This window comes from Carcharodon carcharias, chromosome 7 (assembly GCF_017639515.1).
Source record: "Carcharodon carcharias isolate sCarCar2 chromosome 7, sCarCar2.pri, whole genome shotgun sequence".
Lineage (NCBI taxonomy): Eukaryota > Metazoa > Chordata > Chondrichthyes > Lamniformes > Lamnidae > Carcharodon > Carcharodon carcharias.
Genome location: NC_054473.1, coordinates 4,513,741 through 4,530,059, shown reverse-complemented (window position 1 = coordinate 4,530,059; position 16,319 = coordinate 4,513,741). Strand labels below are relative to the sequence as shown.

The 16,319-nt window shown below is 44.5% G+C and overlaps 1 protein-coding gene across 1 annotated transcript in view; it reads left to right on the top strand.

Moving 5' to 3' along the window:
* The window catches only part of LOC121279914 (sodium- and chloride-dependent creatine transporter 1-like), a 320,312-nt gene that overhangs the window by 160,657 nt on the left and 143,336 nt on the right, over positions 1-16,319 (top strand). The window lies entirely within an intron of this gene.

Below are 16,319 nucleotides of genomic sequence, written 5' to 3'. Positions count from 1 at the left end.
AACAACACAGTAAAAGCACAGTGACAGTACAGTAACAGCACAATAACAGCACAGTAACAGCACAGTAACAACACAGTAACAGCACAGTAACAGCACAGTAAAAGAGCAATAACAACACAGTAACAACACATTAAAAGCACAGTAACAACACAGTAACAACACAGTAACAGCACAGTAACAGCACAATAACAGCACAGTAACAGCACAACAACACAGTAACAGCACAGTAACAGCACAGTAACAGAACAGTAACAGAACAGTAACAGCACAATAACAACAAAGTAACAGCACAATAACAACACAGTAACAGCACAATAACAACACAGTAAAAGCACTGACAGTACAGTAACAGCACAATAACAGCACAGTAACAGCACAGTAACAGCACAATAACAACACAGTAACAGCACAGTAACGGTACAGTAACAGCACAGTAACAGCACAGTAACAGCACAGTAACGGTACAGTAACAACACAATAACAGCACAGTAACAGCACAATAACAACACAATAATAGCACAGTAACAGCACAATAACAGCACAGTAACAGCACAATAACAGCACAGTAACGGTACAGTAACAACACAATAACAGCACAGTAACAGCACAATAACAACACAATAACAGCACAGTAACAGCACAGTAACAGCACAATAACAGCACAGTAACAGCACAATAACAGCACAGTAACAGCACAGTAACAGCACAATAACAGCACAGTAACAGCACAATAACTGCACCGTAACAGCACAGTAACAGCACAGTGACAGCACAGTAACAACACAATAACAGCACAGTAACAGCACAGTAACAGCACATTAAGAGCACAGTGACAGCACAGTAACAGCACAGTAACAGCACAATAACAGCACAGTAACAGCACAGTAACAGAACAATAACACAGTAACAGCACAGTAACAGCACAGTAACAGCACAGTGACAGCACAGTAACAGCACAGTAACAGCACAGTAACAGCACAATAATAGCACAGTAACAGCACAGTAACAGCACAGTAATAGCACAGTAACAGCACAATAACAGCACAGTAACAGGACAATAACAGCACAGTAACAGCACAATAACAGCACAGTAACAGCACAATAACAGCACAGTAACAGCACAGTGACAGCACAGTGACAGCACAATAACAGCACAGTAACAGCACAGTAACAGCACAGTAACAGCACAATAATAGCACAGTAACAGCACAATAGCAGCACAGTAACAGTACAGTGACAGCACAATAACAGCACAGTAACAGCACAATAACATCACAGTAACAGCACAGTAAAAGAACAATAACAACACAGTAACAGCACAGTAACAACACATTAAAAGCACAGTAACAACACAGTAACAACACATTAAAAGCACAGTAACAACACAGTAACAGCACGATAACAGCACAGTAACATCACAACAACACAGTAACAGCACAGTAACAACACAGTAACAGCACAATAACAGCACAGTAACAGAACAGTAACAGCACAATAACAACAAAGTAACAGCACAATAACAACACAGTGACAGCACAATAACAGCACAATGACAGCACAGTAAAAGCACAGTGACAGTACAGTAACAGCACAATAACAGCACAGTAACAGCACAGTGAAAGCACAATTATAGCACAGTAACAGCACAGTAATAGCGCAATAACAGCACAGTAACAACACATTAAAAGCACAGTAACAACACAGTAACAACACAGTAACAGCACAGTAACAGCACAATAACAGCACAGTAACAGCACAACAACACAGTAACAGCACAGTAACAGCACAGTAACAGAACAGTAACAGAACAGTAACAGCACAATAACAACAAAGTAACAGCACAATAACAACACAGTAACAGCACAATAACAACACAGTAAAAGCACTGACAGTACAGTAACAGCACAATAACAGCACAGTAACAGCACAGTAACAGCACAATAACAACACAGTAACAGCACAATAACAACACAGTAACAGCACAGTGACAGTACAGTAAAAGCACAATAACAGCACCGTAACAGCACAGTAACAGCACAATAACAGCACAGCAACAGCACAATAACAGCACAGTAACAGCACAATAACAGTACAGTAACAGCACAATAACAACACAGTAACAGCACAATAACAGCACAGTGACAGTACAGTAAAAGAACAATAACAACACAGTAACAGCACAGTAACAACACATTAAAAGCACAGTAACAACACAGTAACAGCACAGTAACAGCACAACAACACAGTAACAGCACAATAACAGCACAGTAACAGAACAGTAACAGCACAATAACAACAAAGTAACAGCACAGTAACAGCACAGTAACAGCACAATAACAACACAGTAACAGCACAGTGACAGTACAGTAACAGCACAGTAACAGCACAGTAACAGCACAATAACGACACAGTAACAGCACAGTAACAGCACAATAACAACACAGTAAAAGCACAATAACAACACAGTAACAGCACAGTAACTGCACAATAACAGCACAGTGACAGTACAGTAACAGCACAGTAACAGCACAGTAACAGCACAATAAAAGCAGAGTAACAGCACAGTAACAGCACAGTAACAGCACAATAACAACACAGTAAAAGCACAATAACAACACAGTAACAGCACAGTAACAGCACAATAACAACACAGTAACAGCACAGTAACTGCACAATAACAGCAGTGACAGTACAGTAAGAGTACAGTAACAGCACAAAACAGCACAGTAACAGCACAATAACAGCACAATAACAACACAGTAACAGCACAGTAACAGCACAATAACAACACAGCAACAGAACAATAACACACAGTAACAACACAGTAACAGCACAGTAACAGCACCTGACTCTAAAGTTAATGAGGGTTTGAATGAGCCTATTCCAGTAATACTGTCTGTGGTGGCTGAAGAATTCCGGAGTGTGTTGTATTGATGATATATCCTTTGTACCATTGTATTGGGTAATCAGGCTTCTTGATCACATTAATCAATGTCCAACCCCCTTTGATAAGTCACTGTGTTTTCACTAAATGTCCAAATTAACCCCTTGCTGCCCAGCCTGGTACTCCTGACTGCAGCTTTCTAAAATTTATAGTTCCAATAATGAGGTCAAAACATGTCCATGGGTTTGAAATTATGTTCCATAAATTTTCCGGTTGGAGGGAATATTGATCCTATATTGTAGACAATGCTATCATGCAACAGTTACTTAGCAATAACCTGCTCACTGACACCCCGCAGTTTGGGTTCTGCCAGGGTCACTCAGCTCCAGACCTCATTACAACCTTGGTCTAAGCGTGGATGGAAAATCTGAACTCAAGAAGTGAGGTGAGAGTGACTGTCCTTGATATCAAGACAGCATTTGACTGAGTGTGGCTTCAGGGAGCTCCAGCAAAACTGACATCAGTGGGAATCAGGGAGAAATCTCTCCGCTGGTTGGAGTCATACCTAGCACAAAGGAAGATGGTTGTGGTTGTTGGAGATCAGATATCTCAGTTCCAGGACATCACTGCAGGAGTTCCTCAGGGTCGTGTCCTCGGCCCAACCATCTTCAGCTGCTTCATCAATGACCTTCCTTCCATCAGAAGTGGGGATGTTCGCTGATGATTGCACAATGTTCAACACCATTCGCGACTCCTCAGATACTGAAGCAGTTCATGTCCAAATGCAGCAAAACCTGGACAATATCTAGGCTTGGGCTGACAAGTGGCAAGTAACATTCACACCACACAAGTGTCAGGTAATGACCATCTCCAACAAGAGAGAATTTAACCATCATACCTTGACACTCAATGGCATTACCATTGCTGAATCCCCCACTATCAACATCCTGGGGGTTACCATTGACCAGAAACTCAACTGGACTAGCCATATAAATACTGTGGCGACAAGAGCAGGTCAGAGGCTAAGAATCCTGCAGTGAGTAACTCACCTCCTGACTCCCCAAACCCTGTCCACCATCTACAAGGCACACGTCAGGAGTGTGATGGAATACTCCCCACTTGTCTGGTTGAAGCTCAAACCATCCAGGACAAAACAGCCTGCTTGATTGGCATCCCATTCACCACCTTCAATAGTCACTCCCTCCATCAGCGACGCACAGTAGCAGCAGTGTGTACCATCTACAAGATGCACTGCAGGAATTCAACAAGGCTCCTCAGGCAGCAGCTTCCAAACCCATAACCACTACCACCTAGAAGGACAAGGGCAGCAGATAGATGGGAACACCACCACCTGAAGGTTCCCCTCCAAGTCACTCACCATCCTGGCTTGGAAATATATTGCTGTTCCTTCACTGTCGCTGGGTCAAAATCCTGGAACTCCCTCCCTAACAGCACTGTGGGTGTACCTACACCACATGGACTGCAGCGGTTCAAGAAGGCAGCTCACCACCACCTTCTCAAGGGCAATTAGGGAGGGGCAATAAATGCTGGCCCAGCCAGTGACGTCCATAATTGATGTAGAAATTTTTAAAAATTATTAGGAAGGACAATGGAATGCTGTAATTTATTGTGAGGGGAGGTGGAGCAGGTTGGGCCTGTATTCAGTGGAGTTTAGAAGAATGAGAAGGGACCTTATTGAAACATATAAGATGCTGTTGGGAGTTGACAAGGTGGATGTAGAGAGGATGTTTCATCTTGAGGCAGAATCTAAAACTAGGGGACACCATTTGGAAATAAGCGGACTCCCATTTAAGATGGAGGTGAGGAGGAATTTTTTTTCTCCCTGAGAGTTGTGAGTCTGTGAAATCCTCTCCAGCGAGCAGTGGATGCTGCGTCTTTGAATATATTCAAAACTGAGTTAGACAGATTTCTGACCTACAAGAGGAGTCAAGTGTTATGGGGGACCAGGCAGGAAAATGGAGATAAGACTTCATCAAATCAGCCACGATCTTACTGCCTGGTGGAGCAGGTCTGATGGGCTGAATGGCCTACTGCTCCTATTTCTTATTATCTTATATACTAACATTGCTAAAATCAATCTTTTATTCCATTGCTGTTACTTGAATCTTTTGTGTGTAAATTGGCTGTTGTGTACATTACAGCAGTGACTACACTTCTAAAGTGAAGGGCTTGGGAGTCCCTGAGGTTGGTAAAGGCACTTTATAAACACAAGTTCTTTTCTAATTATGGTGACTTCCAGGGAGAGAAATGGCAGCATAAAGATGGTCTGAATTCAGTCCAGGTGCAGACGGTGAAGTTCATGCAAGGGTCTTCGGGGACAACCTAATGGACAGGAAGATCCCATTTCGAGTTTCTCTCTCTCATGCTAATGGGCCAATTTCTATAGTTCTTGCAGGAGTTAACAGTGAGATACACTCACACTCACTCTCACACATCTCACTCTCACACCCTCACACACACATTTGCTCTTACACACACTTTCACACACAAACGCATGCTCACTACACAATCATTCACACACACATTCACTGTCACACACAGTCTCATTCACATGCACACTCTGTCACACTCACTGCCACGCTCACTGTCACGCTCACTGTCACGCTCACTGTCACACTCACGGTCACACTCACTGTCACACTCACTTGCTCACATTCGCACATTCACTCTCTCATACTCACTCTCTCACGCTCACTCATTCACACTCTCACACACACAATATGGCTCTGTGCGCTGCAGCGATGCAGCTGACAGGTTGCAACAGGCAGTGTCCAGCCCAGGGTGCTGTGCGCTGCAGCAATGCAGCTGACAGGTTGCAGCAGGCCGTGTCCAGCCCAGGGTGCTGTGTGCTGCAGCAATGCAGCCGACAGGTTGCAGCAGGCAGTGTCCAGCCCAGGGTGCTGTGCGCTGCAGCAATGCAGCTGACAGGTTGCAGCAGGATGTGAGCAGAGATTCTGATGATTCCTGCCAAGGCTCCTTGGAATCAGGTCGCAGAAACCCTGGAATCTCTCTTTGGCAGGACACCTGCCATATGTGTTGTTATTGAGTGTGTGATTACAAACCCTCCTCCTAAGTATCTGTGTATCCAACAAATTGGGCTGATACCACTTGATAGAAGCTTGTGGGCTGTAAGAAGTAAAGAACAGAGCAGGACTCAGCAGATATGAACTGTACCAAACATAAAGAGCACAAGAGTCCCAAAATCTCTTTGCAGTATCTATCACTACTTCTATCTCTTTCTATCTATCTCTCTATGTCTCTGTCCCTCTCTGTCTATCTTTCCCTCTATGACTCTCGTCTCTCATCTTTGTCTCTACCTCTATCTCTGTCTCTCTCTATCTCTGCCTCTCTCTGTATCCCTCTGCCTCTGTCTATCTCTGTCCCATTATCTCCTCGGCCCACATCCTGTCCCTTGGTTCATTTCAGGATGATATTGCTGAATATTTTTCTTCACAATTTTCTGTCTATTTGCAGATCCAATCAAGTCAGAGTAGGACAATCTCTTAAACATTTACCACACAGATAAAGATAAACATAACCAAAATGAATATACATTAGCTGACCAAAATTGCCATCAGCACTCCCAGGACAGGTACAGCACGGGGTTAGATACAGAGTAAAGCTCCCTCTACACTGTCCCCATCAAACACTCCCAGGACAGGTACAGCACGGGGTTAGATACAGAGTAAAGTTCCCTCTACACTGTCCTCATCAAACGCTCCCAGGACAGGGACAGAACCATGTTAGTCTTATGACTGTGATGGGAGGAGAGCATTGCCTGTATCTGGTTCCACTACTTCACTGGTCACAACATGTATTTAAATGATTTCTCCAGCTAGGTATTTGGCTAAATATGTGCTTTACCAATTAGTCTCAGAATGACCGCTCAATGTCCAGATTTCTTCAATAAACAACAAAATTATTCATTTATTAATAAAACCAGACTTGACAAGGAGAAGGCAAAGATTATAAACGGGCAAAATGAAATATGAAAGTATAATAATGATTCTTTCAAAGTACCCTAACTCTCTCTCTCTGTCTAGAGGGATCTTTACTCTGTATCTAACCCCGTGCTGTACCTGTCCTGGGAGTGTTTGATGGGGACAGTGTAGAGGGAGCTTTACTCTGTATCTAACCCTGTGCTGTACCTGTCCTGGGAGTGTTTGATGGGGACAGTGTAGAGGGAGCTTTACTCTGTATCTAACCCTGTGCTGTTCCTGTCCTGGGAGTGTTTGATGTGGACAGTGTAGAGGGAGCTTTACTCTGTATCTAACCCTGTGCTGTACCTGTCCTGGGAGTGTTTGATGGGGACAGTGTAGAGGGAGATTTACTCTGTATCTAACCCCGTGCTGTACCTGTCCTGGGAGTGTTTGATGGGGACGGTGTAGAGGGAGTTTTACTCTGTATCTAACCCCGTGCTGTACCTGTCCTGGGAGTGTTTGATGGGGACAGTGTAGAGGGAGCTTTACTCTGTATCTAACCCCGTGCTGTACCTGTCCTGGGAGTGTTTGATGGGGACAGTGTAGAGGGAGCTTTATTCTGTATCTAACCCCGTGCTGTACCTGTCCTAGGAATGTTTGATGGGGACAGTGTAGAGGGAGCTTTACTCTGTATCTAACCCCGTGCTGTACCTGTCCTAGGAATGTTTGATGGGGACAGTGTAGAGGGAGCTTTACTCTGTATCTAACCCCATAACACTGACACACACACTGACACACACACACTCACATGCACACTGACACACACACACTGACACACACACACTCACATGCACACTGACACACACACACTGACACACACACACTAACATGCACATTGACACACACACACACACTCACACACATACTGACACACACACACTCACACGCACACTGACACACACACACACACACTGGCACACACACACTCATACTGACACACACACACACTCACACTGACACACACACACACACACACTGACACACACACACACACACACACACACACACACACACAGACACACAGCAAAATAAAATAGAGGAATTCTGCCGAAAGGTTAAAAGTCAGTAATTCAAGGGAAAATGACAGATGGTGGAGTCCTTGAAAAGGTGTCCGGGTTGTACGGTTGGTCTCTCTGTGTTGGTCTGTGAAACAATCGATGACTCTTTCACTACTTTTCAGGTGGACTTTGCAGAAAACTTGCTGTCAGTCGATTTCAGAACGTTGGGTGACTTCAGAGTAACTTCCATTCACTCTCTGCTTTGGGACTGGGTCTGGAGCTTCAGGAGCTGCTGCCTTCTTTACTCAAGCAGTTGATCCTTCTTGTTTTCTCCCCAAAGCAAAACCAGCCAATCAGCTTCTAAACACAGATTTCCAGGAAGGGTTTTTTCCCCAAAGCCATAAACCACCATGTGACCCTTTTGTAAACAGTCCGCTAGGAACAAGAGGTTTCCAGTTTCTCTAAAACTGCTTAATTACCTTTTCCTGTGAAATGCTGTCTTTTCCAGGAACAGCAGCACCAGAGTCCTCACATTAACCTTTTAATGGACAGTGTCTTTTAAAAACACACATTCTTGCAGAATGTTCTTCGTCCTTGAAGATGAACCATTTCCTGTGATTAAAGCATTTATGATATTGCTCAGACCTGACCCTCTGACAGTGCAGCACTCCCTCAGTACTGACCCTCTGACAGTGCAGCACTCCCTCAATGCTGACCCTCTGACAATGCAGCACTCCCTCAGTACTGACCCTCTGACAGTGCAGCACTCCCTCAATGCTGACCCTCTGACAGTGCAGCACTCCCTCAATGCTGACCCTCTGACAATGCAGCACTCCCTCAGTACTGACCCTCTGACAGTGCAGCACTCCCTCAGTACTGACCCTCTGACAGTGCAGCACTCTCTCAGTACCGACCCTCTGACAGTGCAGCACTCCCTCAGTACCGACCCTCTGACAGTGCAGCACTCCCTCAGTACCGACCCTCTGACAGTGCAGCACTCGCTCAGTACTGACCCTCTGACAGTGCGGCACTCCCTCAGTACTGACCCTCCGACAGTGCAGCACTCCCTCAGTACTGACCCTCTGACAGTGCGGCACTCCCTCAGTACTGATCCTCTGACAGTGCGGCACTCCCTCAGTACTGACCCTCTGACAGTGCAGCACTCCCTCAGTACTGACCCTCTGACAGTGCGGCACTCCCTCAGTACTGACCCTCTGACAGTGCAGCACTCCCTCAGTACTGACCCTCTGACAGTGCAGCACTCCCTCAGTACTGACCCTCTGACAGTGCAGCACTCCCTCAGTACTGACCCTCTGACAGTGCAGCACTCCCTCAGTACTGACCCTCTGACAGTGCAGCACTCCCTCAGTACTGACCCTCCGACAGTGCAGCACTCCCTCAGTACTGACCCTCCGACAGTGCAGCACTCCCTCAGTACTGACCCTCCGACAGTGCACCACTCCCTCAGTACTGACCCTCCGACAGTGCAGGACTCCCTCAGTACTAATCCCCCAACAGTGCAGCACTCCCTCAGTACTGACCCTCTGACAGTGCAGCACTCCCTCAGTACTGACCCTCTGACAGTGCAGCACTCCCTGAGTACTGATTTGTGACAGCAGTTTGGTCGTTGGAAGCCATTGTTTGTTGACCCTGGAGATATGGGGTCTGATTGGTCAGGAAGTGTTCTCCGAAAAACTGCTTACTGGTGGATTCTTTTTTTGAAGTATTTTGTTCTACGTTAGCATCTCAGAGAAATTAAAAGGATGAATATGACAGGCGCATGATTGGCTGAGGGGCCTTTTGCTGTATAGATGCCAATGGCGAGGGAACCCCTCTGTTAATTCACAACATCTCATAGGCCTGATTTCTGTAGCTTTCTGATCTTGCTGGATTATAACTGAAGGTAGATGCTCTGAGATGATTACTTGTAGAGTCTGCAAATTAATAACCAGATGAAAGGGTGGGATTAGCAAGAATTAAATTTTTTCCCTGTAATATTGAACAGTAAAACTGTTAACCCTTTGGAGACTCTGGTTGAGTTAGCGCATTAAAATCGCGTATTGGTGAATCACTGAGAATGGTAACTGAGCTACGAACGGTTGGTGCAATGGGTTAGACCCTTGTCTTTCATCGCTGGAATTTAGCATCCAAAGGGCAGGATGAGGTTTCCAATATTAATTTTTTAAAAATAAAAATGTTTGGGCAGAATTTTTATAATCTATATGTTTAGGTGATTGAGTCCAATGTGTGGACATTTTTTTCTGCAGTTTAGAATCTTTATTTGATGGTTTGAAATTCTTCACCTCCCCGAGGCAGCTCTCTGCTGCTCGTGGGCATCCCCCTCGCAGACTGAGACTCAGATTATCCTGTTCATCAGCAGAGAACAGGAAATAAAACCAGTAACACCTTTTAAATGGCATTTGGATTACTATTTGAAAGGGAGGAAGATGCAAAGCTCTGATTTATTATAACCACCACCTGGAAGTTCCCCTCCAAGTCACTCACTATCCTGACTTGGAAATATATCGGCCGTTCCTTCACTGTCGCTGGGTCAAAATCCTGGAACTCCCTCCCTAACAGCACTGTGGGTGTACCTACACCACATGGACTGCAGCGGTTCAAGAAGGCAGCTCACCCCCACCTTCTCAAGGGGCAATTAGGGATGGACAATAAACGCTGGCCCAGCCAGGAATGAATAAAAAAAGTGCTGAATGTTTGCAACTGCCTCTCGTTAGAAGCCAAGTGGTAAATGCCGTCACCTCCTGCACCTGTATGAGCAGAGACAGAGCAGTGATTTATAAACCAGTTTCAATGACTCCAGGCAGCCAACTGACCTGTTTAATTGGGTTACGCTCAGGATATGAATGCAAAAATACCTTAGATAATTTCACCTGAAATTAAACCATTTAAGCCCATGAAGCCTCATATCTTACCCTTAAATGATTAATTAATTCTCTAAATTAAAAAAACACCCCTCTATTTTAATGTTGCAATGCAGTGATCTGTTTTTTGAAGACAGACGAGGAGGTTTAACCCAAGGGAATGCAGTAAAACTCCGTTGCATTTCTGTTGGTTTCAGCACTGAGTAACACTCTGCCCTGATGTTGTTAATGAGGATCAGGCATCTGATGGATTCCTGCTCACCCTTCCCAAGGCCCTGACTTCACAGAAACAGCTGCTGGAATCTGTCATCTATTGTGTTGGTTACTGTGGAAACCATCAGGAACCTGTGGCTTCATTCATCTGTGCTCTTTTCAATTCAATAGAAGCCTAAATAGGACCAACCATCTTCATCCCTTTGTCCCACTGTCTGATAGTTACTGGCACTGGTTCAAGTCTGAGAATTAAACAGTCAAACTACTTGCTGGAGGGAGAAGGAATCTGAAGCGAGGCCCAGCTCCAATCTCCTGGACTTCTCCCTCTTATTGTTTCTGACAGGCTGTTGTTTTCTAGAAATTCAAACATTTTATCCTCTAACAAAATAGCTCCAGAGCCCAATCATCCTCCCAACGAGGAGCCCATTGGCCTGTGGAAGTAATTCTCCCCTCTCAGTGGTGCCATTGGCCCAGGATAGACAAGCAACAGAAAATAGCAACTTCCATTGACCTTCCAATATGTTCATTCTCAGAGAGTGCAGAAAGAGGCCATTCATCCCATTGTGCCTGTGTTGGCTCCTTGAAAGAGTTATCCACTTAATTCCGCCCCCCCCCCCCCACCCCCCACCGCCCCCTGCTCTACCCTCATCGCCCTTTACATTTATATCTGGCCCCTTGGCGTAAGTTTGGATTAGAACCTTGTATCTCAAAATCTGTGTCAGTAAAGGTCGGTTATCTCATTTGGCTACGGTGTGATGCAGAATAAAGACAATGGTGCGGATTCAATCCCCATACCAGCTGTGGTAGTTCATGGAGGCTGCCTCCTTACCTTGCCCTCTGCTGCCCCTCAGGCTATCTTACCAAATGTCTCTCTCCAGTGGAGTGAGATACCCTTTGCTCCTTTGTGGCCTATGGTCTAAAATGACAACAATGATATCTCGTGTTAAAGTTTGCAGGTGTACCCTCAGGAGGAGTTGTTGGGTGATATTGGTTTATGCCAGAGTTGAAAAATAAAATAATTAAAGTGAAATTGTTAACAAATCATCGACCAACCACACTCGCAATCTGTGCCAGAGAGAATATAGCAACTAGTGAAAGGATATAGGAGATAACAAGTTGATTGAGGGGTTAGAATGATTTTTAAAAACTCATTCACAAGATGTGGGCTTTGCTGGCTGGGCCAGCATTTATTGCCCATCCCTAGTTGCCCTTGAGAAGGTGGTGGTGAGCTGCCTTCTTGAACCGCTGCAGTCCATGTGGTGTAGATACACCCAAAGTGCTGTTAGGGAGGGAGTTCCAGGATTTTGACCCAGCGACAGTGAAGGAACAACGATATAATTCCAAGTCAGGATGGTGAGTGACTTGGAGGGGAACTTCCAGGCGGTGGTGTTCCCATCTATCTGCTGCCCTTGTCCTTCTAGATGGTAGTGGTTGTGGGTTTGGAAGGTGCTGTTGAAGGAGCCTTGGTGAATTCCTGCAGTGCATCTTGTAGATGGTACACACTGCTGCTACTGTGCATCGGTGGTGGGCGAAATGAATGTTTGTGGATGAGGTGCCAATCAAGTGGCTGTTTTGTCCTGGATGGTGTCATGAATGTTGTGGGAGCTGCACTCATCCAGGCAAGTGGGGAGTGTTCCATCACACTCCTGACTTGTGCCTTGTAGATGGTGGACAGGCTTTGGGGAGTCAGGAGGTGAGTTATTCACCGCAGGATTCCCAGCCTCTGACCTGGTCTTGTAGCCACAGTATTTATATGGCTAGTCTGGTTCAATTTCTGGTCAATGGTAACCCCCAGGATGTTTATAGTGGGGGATTCAGTGATGGTAATGCAATTGAACATCAAGGGGCGATGGTTGGATTCTCTCTTGTTGGAGATGGTCATTGCCTGACACTTGTGTGGCGTGAATGTTACTTGCCACTTGTCAGCCCAAGCCTGGATATTGTCCAGGTTTTGCTGCAGTTAGACATGGACTGCTTCAGTATCTGAGGAGTTGTGAATGGTGCTGAACATTGTGCAATCATCAGCGAACATCCCCACTTCTGACCTTATGATGGAAGGAAGGTCATTGATGAAGCAGCTGAAGATGGTTGGGCCGAGGACACTACCCTGAGGAACTCCTGCAGTGATGTCCTGGAGCTGAGATGACTGACCTCCAACAACCACAACCATCTTCCTTTGTGCTAGGTATGACTCCAACCAGTGGAGAGTTTTCCCCGATTCCCATTGACTTCAGTTTTGCTAGGGTTCCTTGATGCCACACTCGGTCAAATGCTGCCTTGATGTCAAGGGCAGTCACTCTCACCTCACCTCGGGAATTCAGCTCTTTTGTCCATGTTTGAACCGAGGCTGTAATGAGGTCTGGAGCTGAGTGGCCCTGGGGGAACCCAAACTGGGCGTCAGTGAGCAGGTTATTGCTGAGTAAGTGCCACTTGATAGCACTGTTGATGACCCCTTCCATTACTTTACTGAAGATGGAGAGCAGACTGATGGGGCGGTAATTGGCTGGGTTGGATTTGTCCTGCTTTTTGTGTACAGGACATACCTGGGCAATTTTCCACATAGTCGGGTAGATGCCAGTGTTGTAGCTGTACTGGAACAGCTTGGCTAGGGGTGCGGCAAGTTCTGGAGCACAAGACTTCAGTACTATTGCTGGAATATTGTCAGGGCCCATAGCCTTCGCAGTATCCAGTGCCTTCAGCTGTTTCTTGATATCATGTGGAGTGAATCAAATTGGCTGAAGACTGGCATCTGTGATGCTGGGGATCTCTGGAGGAGACCAAGATGGATCCTCTACTCGGCACTTCTGGCTGAAGATTGTAGCGAATGCTTCAGCATTATCTTTTGCACTGGTGTGCTGGGCTCCTCCATCATTGAGGATGGGGGTATTTGTGGATTATGAGGAGTAATTATGTAAATTAGACAATGCTCTCACTGGAAAGTTAAAGGTTGAGATGGGTCTTTTTTCAGGATTTTAAAGGGACTGTCAACAATAACAATTTGTCTCACCTGATCCAGCAACATAAACCCAGAGGACACAGTCTGTAAATGAAGGGGTTAATTTCAGAACCAACATAGGAAACAAAATCTCAGTGAGAGTGTTGTCAATCTATAGAACAGAATCCCCGAGATTTGGTGGCGAGGTTAATATTCATTCATTCAAATGTAAATTCGAGAGACTTTTTTCAGAAAATAATGTTTTGGGATCCAGTATATGAGTAAATGAGACGTGATGTGTGGTGAGTGGCTGAGGAGGAACAGGTAACGTTGGACCCCTGGTTCCCAAAACTGTCCCCCAGCTTGGGTTTTCCTTACCTCTTCACCAGGGTCTGTTCTCGACTCATTATTGATTGCTCTGATTAAGGGGGATATGGAGAAGATGTTTCCATTCAGGGGGGAGACCGAATCTAGGGGTCATAAGTATAAGACAGTGACTAATAAATCCAATGGGGAAATCAGGAGAAACTCCTTTACCCAGTGAGTGGGGAGAATGTGGAACTCACTCCTCAGGGAGTGGTTGACGTGAATAATGTAGATACAGTTAGGGAGAAGCTAGATAAACACATGAGGGAGAAAGGAAGTCTTACTGCAATTATTATAATACTTTGGTGAGACCACAGCTGAAGCACTGGTGTGCAGTTTTGGTCTCCTATCTAAGAAAAGATATACTTATCTGAGAGGGGATGCAGCAAAGGCTTACTAGACTCCTGGGCGGAGGGGATTGTCCTGTTAGGAGAGATGGAGCCTATATTCCCCAGAGCTTAGGAGATTTAGAATTGATCTCATAGAAGCAGATAAACCTCCTAGAGGTTCTGACAGGGTAGATGCTGAGAGGCTGCTTCCCTCTGGCTGGAGAGTCTAGAATTAGATGTCACAATCTCAGGCTATGGGGCAAACATATAGGACTGAGATGAGAAAACATTTCTTGCCTCAAAGAGATCAGAATCTTTGGAATTCTCTATCCCACAGAACTGTGGGGCTCAGTGGTTGAGTATATTCAAGACTGAGAATCTTAGAGTTTGGGATTCTGAAGGAATCAAAGGATATTGGGATCAGGAAGGCAGATGAGGCTGAAGATGATCCATAATCTTATGGAATGCCACATCAGGCGAGAGGGACTGAATGGTCTCCCCTTGCTCCCATTTCTCATATTCTAGTCATTTATGTCAATATGGTGAGATCATGAGTTTGGGACTTACACTCTACTCAATTTACCTCCCTTTTGACTTTGATAGAGTGTAATATTGTGCAGGTGTAAAATTGTACAGGTGTAATATTGTAAAGGTATAATATTGTGGGTGTAATATTGTAGGGGTATAATATTGTAGGGCTGTGATATTGTAGGGGTGTAATATTGTAGGGGTGTAACATTGTAGAAGTGTGATATTGTAGGTGTCTAATATTGTAGGTGTGTGATATTTTAAGGGTGTAGTATTGTACGGGTGTAATATTGTAGGGCTGTAATATGGTAGGACTGTAATATTGTTGGGGTGTAACATTTTAGGAGTGTTATATTGTAGGTGTCTAATATTGTAGCTGCATCGTATTTTAAGGGTATAATATTGTAGGGGTGTAATATTGAAGTGGTGCAATATTGTAGTGCTGTACTATTGTAGAGGTGTAATATTGTAGGGCTGTAATATTGTAGGGGTATAATATTGTAGGGGTGTAATATTGTAGGGCTGCAATATTGTAGGGGTGTAATATTTTAGGGCTGTGATATTGTAGGGCTGTAATATTGTACCAGAGTAATATTGTAATGTTGTAATATGGTAGGGGTGCAATATTGTAGGGGTATAATATTGTAGGTGTGTGACATTTTAAGGGTGTAATTTTGTAGGTGTGTAATATTGTAGGGGTGTAATATTGTAGATGTGTGATATTTTAAGGGTGTAATATTGTAGGTGTGTAATATTGTAGGGGTATAATATTGTAGGGGTGTAATATTGTAGGAGTGTAACAACTTAGGAGTGTGATATTGTAGGTGTCTAATATTGAGGGAGCGTGATATTGTAGGTGTGTGATATTTTAAGGGTGTAATATTATAGTGCTGTAATATTGTAGGTGTGTGATATTGTAGGTGTGTGATATTGTAGGTGTGTGATATTTTAAGGGTGTAATATTGTAGGGCTGTAATATTGTAGGTGTGTGATATTGTAGGTGTGTGATATTTTAAGGGTGTAATATTGTAGGGTTGTAATATTGTAGGTGTGTGATATTGTAGGTGTGTGATATTTTAAGGGTGTAATATTGTAGGACTGTAATATTGTAGGTGTGTGATATCGTAGGTGTGTGATATTTTAAGGGTGTAAATTGTAGGGCTGTAATATTGTAGGTGTGTGA